Source organism: Anomaloglossus baeobatrachus, chromosome 5 (assembly GCF_048569485.1).
Source record: "Anomaloglossus baeobatrachus isolate aAnoBae1 chromosome 5, aAnoBae1.hap1, whole genome shotgun sequence".
Taxonomy (NCBI): Eukaryota; Metazoa; Chordata; class Amphibia; order Anura; family Aromobatidae; genus Anomaloglossus; species Anomaloglossus baeobatrachus.
This window is the reverse complement of record NC_134357.1, coordinates 418,184,071-418,190,070: the sequence shown is the minus strand read 5'-3', so window position 1 is coordinate 418,190,070 and position 6,000 is coordinate 418,184,071.

Genomic DNA, 6,000 nt, shown 5'->3' with positions numbered 1-6,000 from the left:
TGGTTAGGCCTGCCTATGACTTCAAAATTAATATCGTGCAAATGGATGACAATACATATATCATATTTCCTATCTTTGGAAAGGTAAAATCATGATAGGAAATATGGTGCTGAAATCTTCCACCTGGGACCTCCAGGGGTGAATATATTCTGAAAGTTGGGTATCCCATTATTTTTTTAGAAATTGGAGCCATATCCCATGACGATCCCCATCTGAGGTCACCAAAGGGAGGTATGTGGGAGTGACTGTTGTTTAATAAATACAGAAGTTGGAGTTAACGCCTTTGTTCAATGGAGGATGGTACAGGTCTCTGTAGGATTGTTCCATATTTTCTTAAAGGAGTTCATCCCTCCACTAAACTCTGAGCCATCTCTGTGACACAGGTTTAGTACATTTATTTATGTAATTATAGATACTGTAATTTTCTCCCTTTTTTAACATCCGTTGTATATTTTTATAAACATTACCTACTTTTTGGATTAAATATCTAAAAATTAATACCTTTGTTCCTCTAGCTCTATAAATCGCATCCCTGCAGCCATAAGCTACCAATAATGAGTGTCCATTCGGTCTGTATATACAATTGGTGGCGACAGCTAGTATTTACTTTTCTTATTGTAGAATTGGCAGTGACCGTACCAGGGTATATATATATTCCATGCGTAGGAATCGGAGGTGTATATACCATACGCTCACTGAGTTCCCCAATACCTGGCTTAGTAGTGGAACCAGTCGCAGCCTCGTCCATCACACATTAGTCAGTTGCAATTGTCCTGATAATTGGAAGCAGCGTAGTCCTGATCATGACATATTAATGGCAGCAGTGGGATATCGCCTTGATCTCCTGGGCTGTCACTGCGACGATGAAAAAATCATAATACAGTACTCCATAAATTATTAAAAACACATAGAAACCATAGAAAATCCTTACCAATAACCCAAATTAATATGATGGATTGAAATCGCAGAGTAAGTATACCGAATGGGAGAACTGACAATAAGAGCATATTTGTCAGACCAACGAATTAAGCAATGAGATTAAAACGGAGTAAACATGACAAACAAAAAGGTACTAAACCAATAAAGGGAAATAGCAATTCAATTTCAAGCAAAAAAAAAGTAATGTCCATATTAAAAGTAAACCAAACCCAGCAATGGAAAATGTATTGTCATATCATTGTAACGTCATGGTGCAGATGTAACACCATGGTGCAGATCCAACATTTTTCGCCGCAATACATGCAGCATTCTCAGTGGTCTAAATATTCCACATGAATTGGAGCCCAAGGGTTTTTGAAACTTTTTTCTTATTGTTTTTTTTAATTTTTATATATGAGATCTAGTGGTGAAATTTGCAGATTTTTTCAAGTAGAAATGTGCATTATAGGATTCTTTTATTTAAATTAAACATCAAACACTTTGTCACGCTCCCCGGCTCTCCTGCCACGCTCCCCGGCTCCCCTGCCACGCTTCCCCGCTCCCATGTCACGCTCCGCCGCTCCCGTGCCATGCTTCCCGGTCCCCCGCTCCACAACCTCCATGCTCCCTCACCTGTGTCCTCCAGGCAACCCGGTCCCCGCTCCCGGCGCCCGTCGGCAACGCTGAGCCAGCCCGGCACTCCTGCCTCCTGTGCACCGCTTCCTGCTCTGGCTTCTGGCACCTGGGCCTCGCGCATGCGCATTAGGGCGCGCGCGCGGTCATTGACCCTCTCTTAAAGGGCCAGCGTCCTCCAACAGGATATTGAAGAATCAGGTACAGGGTATATAGGGGGTTCCTTTCCAAGTGGGCGGGGCCTGTTCTTCGTGTTTGCTAAGCTAGGAGTCAGGTCTCCCTGTGCCTTGTCCCGTACTCACATATCTCTCTTGTAGAGTCGTTCCTGCCTCGCCAACCGGTCCTGACGATTCCAGAACCCCGAACGGTGACTGTCCGCCATCTCGTCAGTCCCTACCATCTCCGATCCCTGGATCCGTGTGGTGACCCACCTCCTCGCTCCGTTGGTTCCGGATTCTGCCTGACATCATCTCGGCCTCCGAACCTGAGCTCCGTCACCCGGACTACCTTCAGAGACTCCGTGGTCCCAGGGACTTCTTCACTCCACTCCTCTGAACGGACTGTCCTGCTACCCGTAGTGCTCTGGCTACCGGGCACCTTGCCCTCAGTGAAGGTGTTCAGCCCAGTGGATCCACCTCCTGGGCCTACCCGTCCTCCTGGTCCTAACAGTAAGAACAGGCCATGGATCCCGCCGAAGCACTAGCGGCCCAGCTGGGCAACTTGCAGCAGGAACTTGGACGACAGCGCGAGACTCAGTCCCGCATGCTGGCCTTCATGTCCTCGGTGGATACCCGCCTGAACACGCTGCAAACAACTGCCACGTCCCTGGCATCTCAGGCTTCAACAGCACAGTCCACAGCCGCAGTTCCCGTGGCGGCTGCCTCGGAAGCCTCGAAACTCCGCTTGGCCTCTCCACCCCGATATGCCGGAGATCCTAAGACCTGCAGAGGATTCTTGAATCAGTGCTCCCTCCACTTTAAGCTGCTTCCGCACCTGTTTGCCTCCGACCAAGCCAAGGTGGCGTTTGTGATGTCCCATCTAGAGGGTGAGGCTCTGGCCTGGATGAACCCCTTGTGGGAGAGGGAGGACCCTGTAACTACTAACATCCAGGAATTCCTGCAGGCGTTTAGAACCACCTTTGACGAACCCGGACGTGCCGCCGCGTCCGCCTCATCACTCCTCAGGCTACGTCAGGGGACCTTGACGGTGGGCCAATATGCCATCCGCTTTCGCACCTTGGCCTCAGAATTGGGGTGGAACAATGAGGCCCTCAACGCCGCCTTCTGGGAAGGACTCTCCAGTCGTATTAAGGACGAGCTGGCAGGCCGCGATGTTCCTTCCACCCTGGATGCCCTGATTGCACTAGCCACCCGCGTTGACCTCCGTTTTCAGGAATGATCCAAAGAGGTGTCCCGCGAGAGACGTCCAATACGGCATTCCTCTCCTCCGCAGAAGCCCGTCGTACTTCAGTCGGCATCGTCTGGCGTCTCTGTCCACGAACCCATGCAGATTGATCGTTTGCGGCAGTCCGAACAACGCCGAGCAGAACGGCTCGCTAAGGATCTCTGCTTCTACTGCGGAGAGGGCACACACCTACTACGTTCCTGTCCAGAGAGGCCGGGAAACTCCAAAGCCTAGGGTTGGTAGGAGAGGCCACCCTAGGTGCTGGGACTCTCTCAGACCCGGTTACGTGGACGGTTCAAGTGATAACGGGAGAGATGCGGTTCATGGCAGAGGCGTACCTCGATTCCGGGGCAGCAGGCAATTTCATCCAGCAGGCCACGGTGGAAAAGTACCAGGTGCCGGTTACTCCACTCGACAAACCCCTCGTGATTGCCTCTGTAGATGGGAGACCCCTCTCTGACACCATCTCGTGGATCACCAAGCCAGTAGAACTACGTATCAGTGCCCTGCACACCGAGAACATCACTCTCTACGTCCTCCCACACATGTCTCATCAAATCTTGCTGGGACTCCCCTGGTTACGGACACACGAACCGTCGGTCAGCTGGCGTACTGGTGAAATTACCCGATGGGGCTCCTCTTGCCACGAGAACTGCCTGAAGTCTATACAGCCCATCCAACGACCTCCGGTTCCGGAGTCCCTACCAGGACTGCCTTCGGCCTATTGGTCCTTCGCGGACGTCTTTGATAAAAAGGAGTCAGAGGTACTGCCGCCACATCGTCCTTACGACTGTGCCATCGACCTACTCCCGGGAACCACACCACCTCGAGGACGGATTTATCCTTTGTCCCCTGCTGAAACAAGAGCCATGTCTGCCTACATCACTGAGAACCTGGCAAGGGGATTCATCCGGAGATCCTCCTCTCCTGCTGGAGCAGGCTTCTTCTTCGTTAAGAAGAAAGAGGGCGACCTGCGCCCATGCATTGACTACCGGGGATTGAACCAAATCACCGTAAAGAATAAATACCCCCTGCCGCTCATCCCCGAATTGTTTGATCGGCTTAGAGGAGCTCGTGTGTTTACCAAGTTGGATCTTCGGAGTGCCTACAACCTGGTCCGCATCCGCTCTGGGGACGAATGGAAGACCACATTTAACACTCGCGATGGGCACTACGAGTATTGTGTGATGCCCTTCGGCCTGTGTAACGCACCGGCAGTCTTTCAAGAATTAGTGAACGACGTGTTCCGGGACCTTCTCTACGTCTGTGTGGTGGTATATCTGGATGACATCCTGGTCTTCTCTCCGGACCTCCAGACCCACAGAGAGAACGTGCAGCTGGTACTACAAAGACTGAGAGAGAATCGTCTGTACGCCAAGTACGAGAAGTGTGTCTTCGAGCAGTCTTCTCTTCCCTTCCTGGGTTACGTAATCTCCGATACCGGCCTGCAGATGGACCCAGAGAAGGTCTCTTCCATTCTCAACTGGCCCCCTCCTTCCGGACTGAAGGAAATTCAACGGTTTCTTGGATTTGCGAACTATTACCGTCAGTTCATCCCTCACTTCTCTGCCCTGACTGCGCCTCTCTCTGCCTTGACCAAGAAGGGGGCTAATCCAAAGGACTGGTCACCTGCGGCCAACGCCGCGTTTGGCTCCCTGAAACGGGCATTTGCTTCCTCTCCTGTGCTCCACCGTCCTGAGTTAAACCGACAGTTCACCTTGGAGGTGGATGCCTCCTCCTCTGGAGCCGGAGCAGTGCTCATGCAGAAGTCCTCCTCTGGGAAGATGGTTACTTGCGGTTTCCCCTCCAAGAGCTTCTCAGCGCCTGAACGCAACTACACCATCGGTGACCGAGAGCTATTGGCAGTCAAACTGGCTCTGGAGGAATGGCGCTACCTTCTGGAGGGAGCAGTGTACCCCGTGATCATTTACATGGACCACAAGAACCTGGAATACCTGCGGTCTGCTCAGCGACTGAACCCATGACAAGCCAGGTGGTCCTTGTTCTTTGCCAGGTTCGATTTTCAGCTCCATTTTCGGCCCGCGGATAAGAATGTGCGAGCAGATGCCTTGTCCAGGTCATTCGTGCCCACGGAACAGGAGGAGAAGACATCCCAGCACATCATCTGCCCAAGTAAAATCATTCCGGTGGCTCCTGTCACTCTGGCCCAGATACCGCCCGGGAAGACCTATGTCTCTGAAACTGACAGACAAAAAGTGTTGCACTGGGGCCATGCCTCGAAAATAGCCGGCCATGCTGGTCAGAAGAGAACATGGAGTACAATTGTACGTCACTACTGGTGGCCATCCCTTCGCACGGACGTCGCGTCTTTTGTCTCAGCCTGCTCCTCTTGTGCCCGGAACAAGACGCCCAAACACCTGCCATATGGTCGCCTTCTGCCGCTGCCAATTCCCTCCGTTCCGTGGCAACACATTGCAATGGAGTTTATTACAGACTTGCCCTTGTCCGCCGGACACACAGTCATATGGGTCGTGGTGGACCGGTTCTCCAAAATGGCTCATTTCGTCCCTATGGCTGGACTCCCCTCTGCCCAGGAACTCGCTGACGCCTACATACAGCACATCTTCCGGTTGCATGGCTTTCCCTCACACATTGTGTCCGACAGAGGAACTCAGTTTACCTCCCGCTTCTGGAGGGCCCTGTGCAAACATCTGGGAGTGGCTCTGGACTTTTCTTCAGCCTACCATCCTCAGTCGAATGGCCAAGTGGAACGAGTCAATCAGATCCTGACCTCCTTCTTGCGTCACTACGTTAACACCCATCACGACGACTGGTCCACGCTCCTTCCTTGGGCTGAATTCTCCCATAACCATCACATCAGTGAGTCCTCCTCCAGCTCTCCAATCCATGTCGTTTACGGACTTCAGCCTTCCGTACCATTACCTGTATCTTCTTCCTCGGATGTCCCTGCTGCTGATACCGTAGTCCGTGACTTTTCAACAATTTGGGACTCTGTCAAGACGTCCCTTGGACGTGCTTCCCTGCGGATGAAGAGACACGCGGACAAGAGGCGTCTGGATCCTC